Genomic DNA, 16,298 nt, shown 5'->3' with positions numbered 1-16,298 from the left:
GAAGCTGGAGGCTCTCTTTAGAGGAATGCAAGGTAGATCCTGTTCTCAACCAGACCTGCCCTCAGACTGTTATAATAATTGTACTGTGATCTTGTCTTCATGTGTCCTGAAGATAAAATGCATAGCCCTAGGAGAAAGGTGTGTTTGAGTGTTCTCATAGCATGAGTTCATGTTCATTCTATCTACAAATCCTATAAGAAAGAAGTCACAGCTACAAATAAGTACAGAAATAAACTCATATATTTATGACAAATTGACTTTCAACAAGACTGCTAAGATAATTCAAAGAGGAAGGAATAGTCTTTCAATGGTGCTAAGACAAATGGGTAGCTACATAGAGAGCAAGGAATTTAGACCCCTACCTCACCCCATACACAAATTAAATAAAAATGGGTTAATGTAAAAAGAAAACATACAAGTAAAGCTTCAGTAGGTTCTTAGATATAAGTGACAAAATAAAAATATGGATAAATTGAACATCATTAAGTGAAAGCATTTGTGCCATATGTCAAATAAGCAAGTAAAAATATACCCTAAAGACTGGGAAACATATACGTAAATAATATATTTAGTAAGGTACTTATACCCAGAATATATAAAGCACTCTTACAACTTGACAAAAAAAAAGATAACAATTTAAAAATGAGAAAATAATTTTTTTTTTTTGAGACAAAGTCTTGCTCTGTTTTTCAGGCTAAAAGTGCAATGGTGCAATCTCAGCTCTCTGCAAACTCCGCCTCCCAGGCTCAAGCAATTCTCCTGCTTCAGCCTCTCAAGTAGTTGGGACTACAGGAGCATGCCACCATGCCTGTAGTCCCAACTACAATAATTTTTGTATTTTTTGTCGAGACAGAGATTCACCCGCCTCGGCCTTCCAAAGTGCTGGGATTACAGGTATGAGCCACCACACCCAGCTGGGAAAAAAATATGAATAGACATTTCTCCAACAAAAACATATAAGTGGCCAATAAGCATATAAAAGAGATGTTTATTAGTTATTAGAGAAATGCAAATCAAAGCCACAATGAGATACTGCTTCATTAAAAAAAAACAGACAATTATCAAGTGTTAGTGAAGATGTGGTGAAACTGAACTATTCTTTGTTGATAGAAATGTGAAACAGTGCAGCCACTTTGGAATACAGTTGGTAGTTTCTCAAATTGTTAAGCACAGAATTGCTATATATGATGCTGCATTGTACTCCTAGATATTGATATGTATTCAAGAGAAATGAATACATAAATTCACACAAAAACTTAAACGTGACTGTTTGAAGCAGTGTTAATCATACCAGCCAAAAGAGTAGAAACAACCCAAATGTCTGTCAACCCATAAATGGATAAATAATATGAGGTACATTCTCACAAAAAATATTATTTCTCAATTAAAAGGAATGAAGTAACAACACGTGCTACAGCGTAGATAAATCTTGAAAGCATTCTACTCCACGAAAGAAGCTGGTCACAAAAGACCACATTTGTTATGGTTCCATTTAAATTATATGTATAGATTAGGCAAATCTATACAGACAGAAAATATATTACCTGTTTGGGGTTTAGTTTCCTCTTCTTTTTCTTTGTTGAGGTGGAAAATTAGATTTGAGATAATCCTCTTTTTTTTTTTTTTTTTTTTTTTAAGAAAAAAGGTGTTTACAGCTATAAATTTTCCTCTGAGCATTGCTATCTTAGCATCCCATAAATTTTGTTATAATGTGTCTTTGTCTTTATTTATATCAAAGTATTTTTTGAATTTTCTTTGTGATTTCTTCTCCAACCATGGGTTATTTAGAATTTTGTTGCTAATTTTCACATATTTGTAAATGCCTCAAATTTTCTTCTGATATTGATAATTTAATTTCATTGTGGCCAAAGAGCATATTTTGCATAATTTTAATCCTTGTAAATTTATTGAGACATGTTTTATGGCCCAGCATATAATCAATCTTGGAGAATGTTCCATGTGCACTGTGTAGAATGCATATTCTCTTGTTGCTGGGTGGATTGTTTTATAGGTGTCTGTTGGGCCTAGTTGGTTTATGGTGTTGTTCGAGTCCTCTATTTCCTTGTTGATCTTCTCCCTTGTTCTATTCATTATTAAAGTGGGATAGTGAAGTCTCCAACTATTATTGTTGAATTGCTTATTTCTTTAATTCTGTTTTTGCTTTCTTTGTATATTTATTAGGTGTATACACGTTTTAATTGTTATCTTCCTGATAAATTGACCCTCTTGCTATTTTGAAATGTCCCTCTTTAGAAACTTTTGTTTTTGTTTTAAATCTATTTGGTATGATATTACTATAGCCACTTTGGCAATTTGACAGTTGACAGCTGTCTCCTTTCAACGCATAGCAAATCTCAAAGTAATTGTATCTAGTAAGATATAGTAAAGATGAGTTCACATGATTAAAAATTAATTTTTCATAACTGTACAGCTCAACTATGGTAAACAGACTGTTGACTTTAGATGCATAGGGATGTTTATAGCACTGTGTAATTAAATTATGCTACCATGTTGAAGAAAGGAATGAAGCATAGAGCTTGAACAATTCCCCTTTCACATTCTTACTGTCATTAAAATATTCTCCACATGCTTGAAGTGTTTGGGTCACATTCTCCTGTTAAGCCTAGAGGGTATTTATTATGATTTAGCACAAGACTAAAACTATCAAGGTAATACTATCTTCATGCATCAGCTCAGATCGTTAGCTTATGGCACTTCTACCTGATTGAGGATTCACAACATACTGATTAATTTCTACATTCAACAAATGTTGACTGAACACCAACTACTTGTTGACCCTGATTTAGGCACCTGGAATACAGTAAATGAACAAGACATACATGCTTTCATGGAGCTTATATTCTAGTGCGAAGATAAAACACACAAGAAATTTTCTTTATTACAGGTTGTATGAAGAAACTAAAACATGATGGTGTAATAGTGAATGAAGTGGGGGATATGGATCAAGTTTAAATGTGTTCGTCTGCAGAAGTATCTCTGCAGAGTTGACATCTGAGAGGAGACCTCGTGATTAGGATCAGTTAGATGAGGAACAGAGGGGAGAGTGACCCAGTTTGCCACTGCCAATGCAAACTTCTGTTACCAGAATAGGGTTGTCTTGTTTAGAGAGTATAACAAAGGTCATTGTGGTTGGAGCACAGTGAGCAAAAGAGGAGAGTTGAGAGAGGAAGTCTGAGAATAGACAGAGGTATTAACAGACAGTCCACACCTCAAAGGACAGAGGAATTTGGATGTTATTCTACATGCACTCAGAAGTCATTGGGGGTTTTTAACCAGACAGTTGATGTGATGAGTGTTTTAAACACATTATTTTATTTTGGATTTAGTTTGAAGAACAGATAGCAGGATGGGCCAGATCTGCAAGCAATAGATAGTTCAGATAGGAGATCACACAATGGCTGACACCAGGTATTTGCAATAGAAACTGAGAGGTGGGTGGAATCAGGGTATATTTTGGAGGTAGACATGATTCTTAGGTTTTGCAACTCTAAATTGGGTTGTAAATCTAATTGGATTATAGCACTATTTATGAGATACAGAAGACCACTGAGGTTGGTGAGGAGCAGGTTTTGGAGGCTAACACAAACACACACACACACCCCCACCACCAATAGCAAAAAGGCAAAGCACATAATTCTGTTTTGAATATGTTAAGTTGGATAATATGTCTGTTTTGAATATGTTAACGTTTACACCTAAGTGTATATTTTAAGTAATCCATTAGATATTAGAGTATGAAACTCATTAGGGAGGTTGAGCCCAAACATATAAAATTGGATGCAAATAAATATTATCTATAGCTATGGGATAGAGATCACCAAGAGGGAGAGCATAAGTCAAGGATAGAAAAATGATAGATTGACTCCTGAGACCTCAGATGGAGGTCTTGCAGAAGAGGAGTGGCCAGTAAAGGAACTGAGGAAGAATGGACGGGAAAGTAGTAGGAAACCTAAAAAGTAGGTTTCATGGGAACCAAGAGAAAAATACTTCAGGAAAGAGACTGTTCACTCTGTAAACTTTTGTTGAGAGAGTGCAATATGGCCAGATAATTGAAGATTGTCTTTGGTAGCAGGGGAGTCACTGGCACTTGGTTATGGGCAGTTCTGTTGGGTTGGAGTGAGACAGAAGCCTTACTGAAGGACATCAAAGAGATGTCTGGAAGTGAAGCCACATGGGCAGTGAATATAAGAGAGTTATTTTAATCAGTTTTGCTGTGATGCAGAGCAGAAAACTGGGAGCAGTCTTTGTGGAGGACTGCAGGATCATGGGAACATTCCTTAAAGAAGGGGGATCCTACAGCAAGTTTGTATGCTCATGGCAACGAAAAAGACACTAATAATTCCAAAGAGAGTCAGAAATCCTTGAGAAGCATAGAGAGGATCAGATCCAAAGCACAATGGGGTAGCCTTTGCTGGGAAGACAAACAATTTTTTTTTTTCCTTTCTTCCATTGCAACAGGAAGAAAGGCAGAGCATGTGGGTTCCAGTACAGGTGGAGGTGATGCTAGGAAGATGGGGGAATTCCTACATGATTGTGATTAGCTTCTCAGTGAAGTATGAGGTAAAGTCATCAGTTAGCAGTTATTATAACAGGTGGGTTACAGCAAACACTGGCCTTTGGAAAACAGATAAAAAGGTGCTAAATGGACCTCTTGAAGAATGGGAGAAATCTGCATCTAGGGAGCATATTAGATTTATGAGGAATTTTTGGTACCTGTTTTGCATTTAAAGGGAGTCCAGTTATCACAGCTGCATTCATTTTCTTTAGGGCATTTTCTCAGATAGGCAGATAGTTCAGGGGTATGTTGCTTATTTTCCCAGGTGAGTGAAAATCTATTTAGAGGATCACAAAGCAATAATGTGCTAAATATGCTTCATCACCTTCCCTCATATACACACATATCTACACATACACCATATCATTCACATGTGTACTGCACTTCCATGTGTGTTCACACACATATCACACTATACACACATTCACCACACGAACAAGCTCTATCCCACTTACTTCTTGCAATAAACTTTTATTTATTTATTTTTTGAGACAGAGTCTCACTCTGTCACCCAGGTTGGAGTGCAGTGGTGCAATCTTGGCTCACTGCAACCTTTGCTTCCTGGGTTCCAGTAATTCTCCTGCCTCAGCCTCCAGAGTAGCTGGATTACAGGCACGTGCTGCCAGGCCTTGCTATTTTTTGTACCTTTAGTAGAGATGGGGTTTCACCATGTTGACCAGGCTGGTCTCTAACTCCTGATCTCAAATGATCCACCTGTCTTGGCCCCGACAGAGTGCTGGGATTACGGGTGTGAGCCACTGCTCCTGGCCACAATAAACTCAACATTTTACTACTGTTTTTGAAGTATCTGAAAATTGAAGAGGATTTGTAGTTTCCTCTTGATGAATCATTTCCTCCCTGTTTTTCAAATGTTTTAAAAGTGATCATGAAATAAATTAGAGGTAATTTTAGGGTTCCATTATGTCTCTTTGGGTCACCCCTTTGGTGGAATTTGCCTTTGGAGTTTTTCCCTTTGACACCTAGCCATCCTACTGTCCTGGCTGTCACCAGTCCCCCCCAGGCAGCAAGCCTTCTCCAAACTTTTCTCCACACTCACCTGTCACCCGTGTTCTCTCAGCAGCATAGTTAGATTCAGGCTGTGAGACATATTATGTGGTATGGGAGCAGTAATAATTTATTGTGAGGATTAAAAAATATACTGCACAGAGAATGCCCAGTTTCATGTGCAGAGTATGTTTTCAACAAATGCCAAAATAAACTCTTTCTCTCTCCCTTAATCTCTGCCTCTGAATATCTCTTACCTATTGTCGCTGCCCTGGTCATATTTCCTCAAATATCTTCATTTAGCTAATCAGTTTTTACTGGTATTAATTATTGATGATGGAATCTAAAATTTTAGTTCTCCTGGAAATGTGAGAATCTCTGATGGGCTCCGATAATAGGGCTTCAGGTTGATAAAAGAGGTGTATTTTGGGCATGCAGATCTTTTCACTTGACTCAAATTCTACAGAAGGACTGACTTTGATCATCATGAATTAAATTAAACTATAAACTGAGCAAAGAAAATTAGAATATTTTCATGTCTTGGCTGTTAGAATACTTAACAAATACAAAGAATTATTAGGCCTTTTGAAATAGCTTTGAAATAGCACAGATTTATGCTGTATCCAAGGATTCTTGACAATGTAACAGAACAACATTGCAGGATCATGAAAAAGGTGTTATGTCTCTGAATAAACTCAAAGGCATTTCTTTAAAAATCATTCCCTTGGGAGTGTGGTTGAGACCATCATTTCCTTTCACTTTCAGCTCCTGTGACAGAGACTGTCACCTCCTCTCCTCAAGTCCTAAGAGGAATGTCATTCTTGGTTTCTAAGGACAGGGGGTTTTAGATAAATGCATCTCATTTATGAGCTTATTCTCCCTTCACTGACTATTATTTTCTATTTAGTCTGAAAACGATACTAATGACTAAGGTAAATCCGGAGTGGTGGTAGAAAGTAACAAAACATAGTCATGCTTTTTGAAAGTTGTGCTATTGAGCACATTAGCTTTTCATGACTTGGGGCACATAATAGAATCATTCAGAGGCAAACCTGAGACTGTGTTTTGATCTTTTACATTTCCCTTCTATTCCCTAGTTCTTAGAAATGCAAACAAATTATATGTTATTGATTATGTTAAAGTGTGTACTGGCAAGTTCAAGTAATACTACACTTGTATTGATCAGCAGCAATGGCTCATAATCTCTGTAGGGTGTAGCTGGCCCTGTGCAGGCATTGTAACCATGTCTTATATGCATGCAAAACCATGTTCCTGTGGTTTTGATGATATGTGAAGTAGCAGACTGTTTTCTTAGTTCTCTTAAGTTGAATTTCCCCCTGAAGACTCATTATGAAAAAGCAGGTTGAAAAGTGTGGTGTCATTACAAGATTGTTCTCACTTGGTAACAAGCAACAAAAGAAAAATAAAAAACGTTTCTGACAGTTTCTGAAATGTGATCATTAGAAATCACTCTCTGAAATTAATGAGATTCTAGAGAAAGCCAAGAGCTTGAGAGATCATATCATGTGTACAACTTGATGAGGGGTTTAAATGGGGACTATTTGCTAAGTGTAGGTAGTGGTTTCTATGATCAACTGCTTTCTCACTACTGCTGCATGATGAAAATGGAGCAGATCCACAATTATAAACATTGGATTACAGAACATTCTGACCTGGAGGACATTATATGTAATTAAATGAAAAGCTAACTCTTTCGTTCTTCTTATCTATGGACAGTCTTCTCTCCCTCTCTCCCTCTTTTCTTCCCTCCCTCCCTCCCCCACCACTTTCTCTCCCGTTTTAGAGATGAGGAAATATTTTTTAAAACAGCTACAAAGGAGTAAATTCTCCCACCGGAACACTTCAGTCTCCCATTTAGTGCTTCTTGTTTTTCCCTGACACTATCTCCCCCGCTGCTGTGGTCTCCACCTGGCCCGGTGTGAGTTTTCTCAGCGCGTCGGTCTCCATGGAAACAGACTGTGCTCCAAGGGAGGGGCCCTGCGCAGTTTCTAGCCAGGAGCCTCCCTGGACCTTTCGTGGGTGGGTGCAGCCTGTTTTTGATAACAGTGCAGAAAGGCGGAGGAGTTACCTCATCTACAGAGGAAGAAGAAATGTGTTTGGGACCTAAATTCCTGCCTCCCTGTTGTCCTGCAGATGCAGTGGGGTAAAACCTGAGAGGAAAGACAGGGCGCTATGGGTTTCCTTTGCCTTGCTGTCAGGAGAGCTAATAATTGCCAGAAGGACCCAGGGGGAAGCAGAGGCAGAGACAGAAGAGAAGGATGAGAAAATTAAGCGTCTCTCTTAAAAACTTACATCAGCAGTCCAACTGTGCAGGGGAAAGGTTGTTAACTAGAAACCTCGAGAAATATACGGTAACTGGGCACATATTCCGCCATAAATTACACAATTATTCTGAATAGAAAAGTATTAAAATCCATAAAAATTTTGTCTGCTAATGACTAGAGAAACTGGGCCATTTAAAAAAACTGTCCAAAAAATTGCTTATTTTACAGAGAAAGCGTACAGGTTTATAGGAAAGCATAAATTCATTGAGAGCCTGTTGTGCTCACACTGTGGACATTCCAGCATTTTAATTTGTTTCTACCAATGGCAATATCTTCACACAGGCATAATCGGAAAGTTTTATCATTAGATTTTTAGAGCTGAATAAAAAACTCAACTTGCCTATGTGATAGAGAGTAGTTTTAACGTTCAGTGAAAAAAAAAAAGTGAATGTGATAGACGTTGAGCAAATGCCAATTCTTATAATTCGTGATATCAAAAATCACTCTGATATTGGAGACAACAGAATTGAGAGCCAAATTCCTCAGTGTTCTAAACAGAGTTCTGTGGAAAGACATTATTAGCTCCTTGGCGTGCACTGATATCTCTGGGCGCCTGGCTAAATCCAGGATTCAATTTTTGGTCACTCTGTCTCTCTGGAATTCACTCCCAATTTGCAATCATGGTTCTCTGACTTACTGCTTTTAAACTGAGCATTTTCTTGAAGTTCACATCTCTACCTTCTGGATATGCAGAAAGAAGCATCTATGAAACAGTAATGACTAGCACGTGTAATGTGTGCTACGGTTTGCAGTACCTCTCTGAACATGCCTGATTTCATCTGCGTCTTACAGGAAGTCTGAGAGGTAGAAACTGCTGTGATAATTGAGGCCCAGAGAGGTTGAGTTATACGCCCGAAGTCACAAAGCTAGTAACATTCTTTTCACTTCAGAACCTATGCTTCCCTACATGCTCGTTAACAGTTTCTTAATGCTAAGCATAGCTGTTCTTTTCTGAAAGAGTCTCGAAGACGTTAGATTGCAAATCACTAGAGGACAGAAACATGATTCTATAGTTCTCTTGGAATGTGCCTTAGTACCTTGGTCACCTGTGTGTTTTTCCTCTCCAGGAGACAAAGAATTCCAGCTGTACTCATGTACTACAAGACATGATGATTCCTATGAACTTTCTAGGAACGAAAAGGATAAATCTCTTCAATTTCAGCACTGTTTCTTTGATTATCTATGCAGTGCCTGCCAAAAGCAAGTAACCAGAAATAAGTGGGCCTTGGAATCCTAAGACTCTAACCAAGCTGCTTTTCTTTTTGGTTTGGTAGGAGGAGAGCATGTGTTACAGAGACAGCTCTGTTTGGGCAGGCTGTGTAGCTCTGTGGCTAGAATGCCACCCCAGACTTTTCCATGTAACTCCGTAAATGATCTTGGACTAGTCATTCCTAGCCCAGTGCTTAATAGTGTCAGTGGACAACCAGAAAGCCTGTCTAAACAGCTAGTGACTAATGGGTCTCATTTATCATTTAGTTTTCTAATTGTTAATAATTTAGCAAACAAAGTTCAATGGCTGCTGCACCAAGCATTGTGCTCAGTGTATGTAAAGAAGAATAAAACATTGTTCCTAGCATTAAATAAATTGCCAGTCATATGAACTTATAAATTCTGCCACTGATGGCTAGATTTGAGACTTTGAAAAAGAGAAGCGGAAACACTGGGAAGGCATTTAACTCTGGTTGTCTAAAATCATGTGACTGGCAACAAAGCTAGACAAGGAGTCAAATGTGTCCCTCAGGCCTGTCCTCCACCACTGGACTGCCTTGTAAAATATGGTTGCATCATTTCAGGATGAAGAGCAATGCTGATTATTGGCCAATTTTGGCTCACTGAGGCTCCGTTATCAAGTGCATATCCTGAGAGTCCTGTATTTCCTGGTTTAATTGTGGCTGATGACGTACTTGTAACCAAGGCACTTGGCTCAGCCCAAGTACTTCTATCTGGCTACCAGGGTGCCTGCCAAGTAAACAAGCACTTTCCTGTGCTATGTCTAAGAAAAAAAAAATGCAAAGACTAGGGGATCATGGCGGACCAGAGGCAGGACTAGATTGCAGCTCCGGACAGAGGAGCATGAAGAGGCTTGCATTGTGAATTTTAGCTCCAGATCAACTCTAAGAACAAATCAGCAATCCTGAGAGAACCCACAGACCCTCTGAAGGAAGCGGACTGCTCCTGCAGGACCCGGGAGACACCCCAAATAGTATGAGTGCCCCAACTGTGGAAGTGGGAAAGGGAGACCCTCCTCTCTCGAACATATACCCCCATTGGAGAAGATGAAGGTCTGTTTGTGGGAGAAGTTTCTGACTTTACCTGGAGCTGAGTCAGGTGAGAGAGCCAAGCTGAGTGAAATACAGTGGTAGAGGAAGCAGCAGAAAGGCCTTAGGGTGCTCTGTGGATCCCCAGGCAGCCCATTCCTGCCTGGCACCACAGGGATCCATCAGGAGGGTGGCCAGAGGAGCAGGGGGTAAAACTTCACAGGGAGAAGGAATTCTGTAGCTGAACTTTGTAACAATTTGAATGGGGCAAGAATCCTCTTGGCCAGAACTCTGGGGAGGGCATTAATCCTGCTTGCAGACTTCACAGCGGGGTGACGGTGGGGCGGGGGGGGGGGGGGGGGGGAAGAACTAAAGCCCTTTTCTTTCACAGCTGGGAGGCGGATAGCCTCGGGCAAGTTTTCAAGCCCCTCTTGCCCTCTGCCTGGAAACAGACTGGGGCTATTGAAGGGGCACAGCAGGACTAAGACCAGCCATTTAGTTTGCACGGGAGCTAGGTGAGGCCTGTGACTACCAGCTTCCCCTACCCCCTGCGCCACAACCTACATGACTCAGCAGAGGCAGCCATAATCCTCCCAGGTACACAACTCTAGTGACCTGGGAATCTCTCCCCCATCCCCCACAGCAGCCTCAGCAAGACTTTCCCAAGGAGAGTCTGAGCTCAGACATGCCTAGCCCTGCCCCCACCTGATGGTTCTTCCCTACCCACCCTGGTAGTGGAAGACAAAGGGCATATAATCTTGGGAGTTCTAGGGCCCCACCCATCATGGGTCTCACTCCACACTACTATAGCTGATGTGTTATGGAAAGTGCCACCTCCTGGCAGGAGACCAACAGCACAAAAATAGAACATTAAACCACCAAAGCTAAGGACCCTCACAGAGTCTATTGCATATCCCCCACCACCTCCACCGGAACGCGTGCTGGTATTCACAGGTGAGAGACCCATAGATAGTTCACATCACAGGACTCTGTGTGGACAACCTCCAGCACCAGTCTAGAGATGGGTAGACTCGCTGGGTGGCTAGACCCAGAAGAGAGGCAACAGTTACTGCAGTTTGGCTCACAGGAAGCCACATCCGTAGAAAAAGAGGGAGAGTACTACATGAAGGGTACACCCCATGGGACAAAAAATTCTGAATAACAGCCTTCGGCCCTAGACCTTCCCTCTGACAGAGGCTACGCAAATGAGAAGGAACCAGAAAACTAACCCTGGTAATACGACAAAACAAGGCTTATCAACACCATCCAAAAATCACACCAATTCACCAGCAATGGATCTAAACCAAGAAGAAATCCCTGATTTACCCAAGAAAGAATTTGGAAGGTTAGTTATTAAGCTAATCAGAGCGGGGCCAGAGAAGCCCAATGCAAAGAAATAAAAAAATAATACAGGAAATGAAGGGAGAAATATTCAAGGAAATAGAGAGCTTAAAGAAAAAACAAAAATTCAAGAAATTTTGGACACACTTTTAGAAGTGCAAAATGCTCTGGAACATCTCAGCAATATAATTGAACAAGTAGAAGAAAGAAATTTAGAGCTTGAAGACAAGGTCTTCAAATTAACCAATCCAACAAAGACAAAAAAAAAAAAAAAAAAAAAAAAGAAAGAATAAGAATATGAGAACAAAACCTCCAAGAAGTCTGGGATTATGTTAAACAACAAACCTACGAATAATCAGTGTTCCTGAGGAAGAAGACAATCCTAAAAGCTTGGACAACATATTTGAAGGAATAATTGAGGAAAACTTTCCTGGCCTGGCCCTGCTAGAGACCTAGACATGCAAATACAAGAAGCACAAAGAATACCTGGGAAATTCATGCTAAAAAGGATCTTCACCTAGGCATGTTTTCATCAGGTTATCCAAAGTTAAGATGAAGGAAAGAATCTTAAGAGCTGCCTATAAAGGAAAACCTATTAGATTAACAACAGATTTCTCAGCAAAAAACCTACAATCTAGAAGGGATTGGGTCCTATCTTCAGCTTCCTCAAACAAAACAATTATCAGCCAGGAATTTTGTATCCAGTCAAACTAAGCATCATCATATATGAAGGAAAGACACGATTAGTTTCAGACAAGCAAATGCTGAGAGAATTCACCATTACCAAGCCACCACCACAAGAACTGCTAAAAGGAGTTCTAAATTTTGAAACAAATCCTGGAAACACATCAAAACAGAACATCTTTAAGGCATAAATCACACAGAACCTATAAAACAAAAATGCAAGTTAAAAAGCAAAAACAAAAAACAAAACAAAAAAAAACAAAGTATACAGGCAACAAAGAACATTATGAATGCAATGGTACCTCGCATTTCAAAACTAACATTGAACGTAAATGGCCTAAATGTTCCACTAAAAAGATAAAGAACCACAAAATAAGTAAGAACTCACCAGCCAACTATCTGCTGCCTTTAGGAGACTCACCTAACACATAAAGACTCACATAAACTTAAAGTAAAGAGGTAGAAAAAGACATTTCATGCAAATGAACACCAAAAGCAAACAGGGGTAGCTATTCTTATATCAGACAAAACAAACTTTAAAGCAACAGCAGTTAAAAGAGACAGAGTTCAAAGAGGGACATTATATAATATTATATATACATATATATATGATGGAATACTACTCAGCCATAAAAAGGAATTAATTAACAGCATTTGCATTTACCTGGATGAGATTGGAGACTATTACTCTAAGTGAAGTAACTCAGGAATGGAAAACCAAACATTGTATGTTCTCACTTATATGTGAGAACTAAGCTATGAGAATGCAAAGGCATAAGAATGATACAATGGACTTTGGGGACTTGAGGGGAAGAGTGGGAGGTGGGGAGAGGAATAAAAAACTACAAATATGGTGCAGTGTATACTGCTGGGGTGATGGGTGCACCAAAAGCTCACAAATTACCACTAAAGAACTTACTCGTGTAACCAAATACCACCTGCACCACAATAATTTATGGAAAAATAAAATTATATTAAAAAAAAGGAAAGATGAAGCCGCTGACTTAATAGCTTTAATCCAATGCTTCACAAACAATGCCATTTGGCTTTTAGTAACTGTAATGGTATAATAGTTATTGTCTTATATTTACATCTAATTATCTTTGTGCTGTATCAAGATGAAAATTGTAACTTCTGTTCATTCTGAGATGCTCACAGACCTTAGTATTCTAACTGGTTATGTGATATCACTTCAATACTTTCATAGTTAACATCAATATTTGTGACCATGTTGATAGCTAACAGTGATAGTGTATTTGTTACATTTTACATAGTACTTACTTATTTAATCTTCAAATGGTTCCAAGTTGAGAGACAGAGCTGGGGAGTGGGATTGTGGAGAGGATGGTGGAGAGGCTGATATGGTTTGGGTGTGTCCCCACTCAAATCTCATCTTAAATTGTAGTTCCCATACTTCCCATGTGTTGTGGAAGGGAACCTGGTGGGAGATAATTGAATAATGGGGGTGTTTTCCCCCATACTGTTCTATTGGTAGTGAATAAGTCTCATGAGATCTGAGAGTTTTATAAAGGGAAACCCCTTTGCTTGGTTCTCATTCTCGCTTTGCCTGCCACCATGTATGATGTGATTTTTGCCTTCCACCATGATTGTGAGGCCTGCCCAGCCACATGGAACTGTGAGTCCGTTAAACCTCTTTTTCTTTATAAATTACCCGATCTTGGGTATGTCTTTATCAGCATCATGAAAAGGGACTAATACAGAGGCCAAGGGGAGAATTGGGTGGTCCATCAAGCCAGTAATCCCAGATTGAGGACTCTTTCAGCCAGCCTGTGTGGCTGTCATTCCAAAGATGATTTGAATTTATGTACCATGCTTCTTTGGCTGAAGCCTGTCCTGAATGGCCCAAGTTACCGATACACATCACTGCCTTCTAGAGCAACTCCTTGTTATTCTAGGCTATCAGTTCCTGAGTTCTCCAGAGCATTGTTGCAGTTGCAACTTTCATCATTGCCATGGAACTGTCAGGTCAAACTGATATTGGCCCCAGCCACCACCAGAGCATGGACTACTGTCATTGCAGAGCCTCTCCTGCCAGTGTTCTGGCCTCTGCACTCTCATAGTCAGTGGACCTCATGAGGTGCATTGGGTACCATGTCATTTGTTGCCTCTCTTCAGTGCAGGGCTCAGACCAAGCCTGCCACTTGCTTTACCTGTGGTATATTTCAGCAACATCCTCCAAGCCCAAGGCCAGTAAAGGGGCGCAGCCTACAGGTCCTAGTTAAGCTGTAAGGAGACACATCTTTTCCCCAATCTCCCTCCCTCTTTGTAAAAAGCCTCTCTTTCCTGTTGTAAAGACCACTTACACTTTCCTTATTACCCCTGTAAGATGGGCTTCTCTCCTTCCAAAAGCTTGGTGTCTCACACAAATACATGATGAATTTTCAGAGTCTCTCCTGGAACTCTGGGCCACATGTTATTAGTGAGTTATGACAGTGTGATAATTGAGATAGCCTAGAGAATAGCTAGCAATCCAGTGTGTAATATGCAGCTTGGGGTCATAGAATTTAGTGAAAATTATTGCCCTTGAAGGCCTTAATTGAACTTGAGACTTTGACCTCAGGAGCTTTGTGTTTGGAGCAAATAGAAACTGATTTATGTGTTAACCTAAAGTTTGTCCAATTCTTAAAACTTTTAATATCATTTGGTAAAAATGAGCTGAAATGGAAGCTCAATTTGTTATCTGTGTAATAGATCATGTTCAAGGCTTTTTTTTTTCCTAGTACAGCTTGAAAACCACCTGACAGTCATTAAATTATTCTAACATTTCACTCCCACCTCCCACACACATTTTCCCCTTTTGTTTTGTTATTTGGTGGTATGTGCAATTATCTTCTTTTAAGAAACAAGCACAGCCACCCACAACTACACATGTTAGCTGTGATTCTGAACTTGCGGCAATGGGAAGGAGGCATCCTTTCCCTTTTTCTCACAGGTTGTAAACTGGTTATTCACATTTTCTTTGATGAGAATTTTAAGCACTGAGCCCTGTCTTCATAAACGCATGCAGCAGATGGTTAGGAATATTGTGTGATAAGGAAAGCTGGCCAATTTCTTTGGTTATTTTCACCTCCTGAACGTATTCCAAAGAAATGCAATAGCATATTTTAGGGTGTGTCTGTACAAGGCCTCTTTCCTTAAGTATGAATATAATTTGCTGGTGTGTTCACTTTAAGATGGATTCCTTTGGGGAATGTCTCTGTTGTAAGTGATCTTGTAGCATTTTCATATAAAATTAGACTTATGTTGAAAGCTCTCCTGGGTGTTGCTGCCTAGGAATTAACCCAGCTGTTCTTCTCTGCACTTAGGGAGACTGTGAGGTAGGAGGCAATGAAGCATGATATTTAGATGACTCCTAATGACCTTCACATGTACTCTCTGTGTGGTGAGACCATCCACATGGAGGAGGATGGAAGTTTCTAGCTCACCCAACTTGCTCTGTGAACCGACTCCACCATTTACCAGCTTGGGGGCTTCAGACATGTTTCTTAAACTCCATAAACTTCTGTAAAATGGGAATAGCTTTACCAACACCTGGGGTTATTGTGAGGCATAAAATACATTATTCAGGTGAAGCGGGTTTTTTTCATAAAAGAGTTCAATAAAAGCTAGTGAAGCCAGCAGATTGGCGATAGAGGAATAGAAGCACACATCCGGTTGCTATGCACAAGGACTTTTTTGCTGCAAAGACATTTAAAAGACATTCCTTTAAGGAGAGTCTCTTACTAGCTTGTAAGACCATAGAGGGCCTCAGCCCAACTAAAAATGCTCCCCACCCTTAGATTCCTTCCTAATATGCTCCCTTGTTTCTGACTATTGCTTCCAGAGAACATGCAGACTAATAAATTGACTCTGAAGTTGTAGTTTCAGGGAGGACAAGTAACAGGCCTTTGGGGTCAGGAAAGAGCTCCCAGTGGGCATGGTGGTGGTGGTAGCTACAGCAGCAGTGAACCTCCAGGGAAGTAGTAGGATACGGTCCTGACTAGATAACACATCACCCACTATTTTGGATTAGCTCAAATATTGGTTAATTCAGTAATCAGTGGGTGAAGATAATATGCTATTTTACTG

Source organism: Aotus nancymaae, unplaced genomic scaffold (genome assembly GCF_030222135.1).
Source record: "Aotus nancymaae isolate 86718 unplaced genomic scaffold, 86718_ANA_hifiasm-v0.15.2.pri h1tg000043l, whole genome shotgun sequence".
NCBI lineage: Eukaryota > Metazoa > Chordata > Mammalia > Primates > Aotidae > Aotus > Aotus nancymaae.
This window is presented reverse-complemented; position numbering follows the sequence as displayed.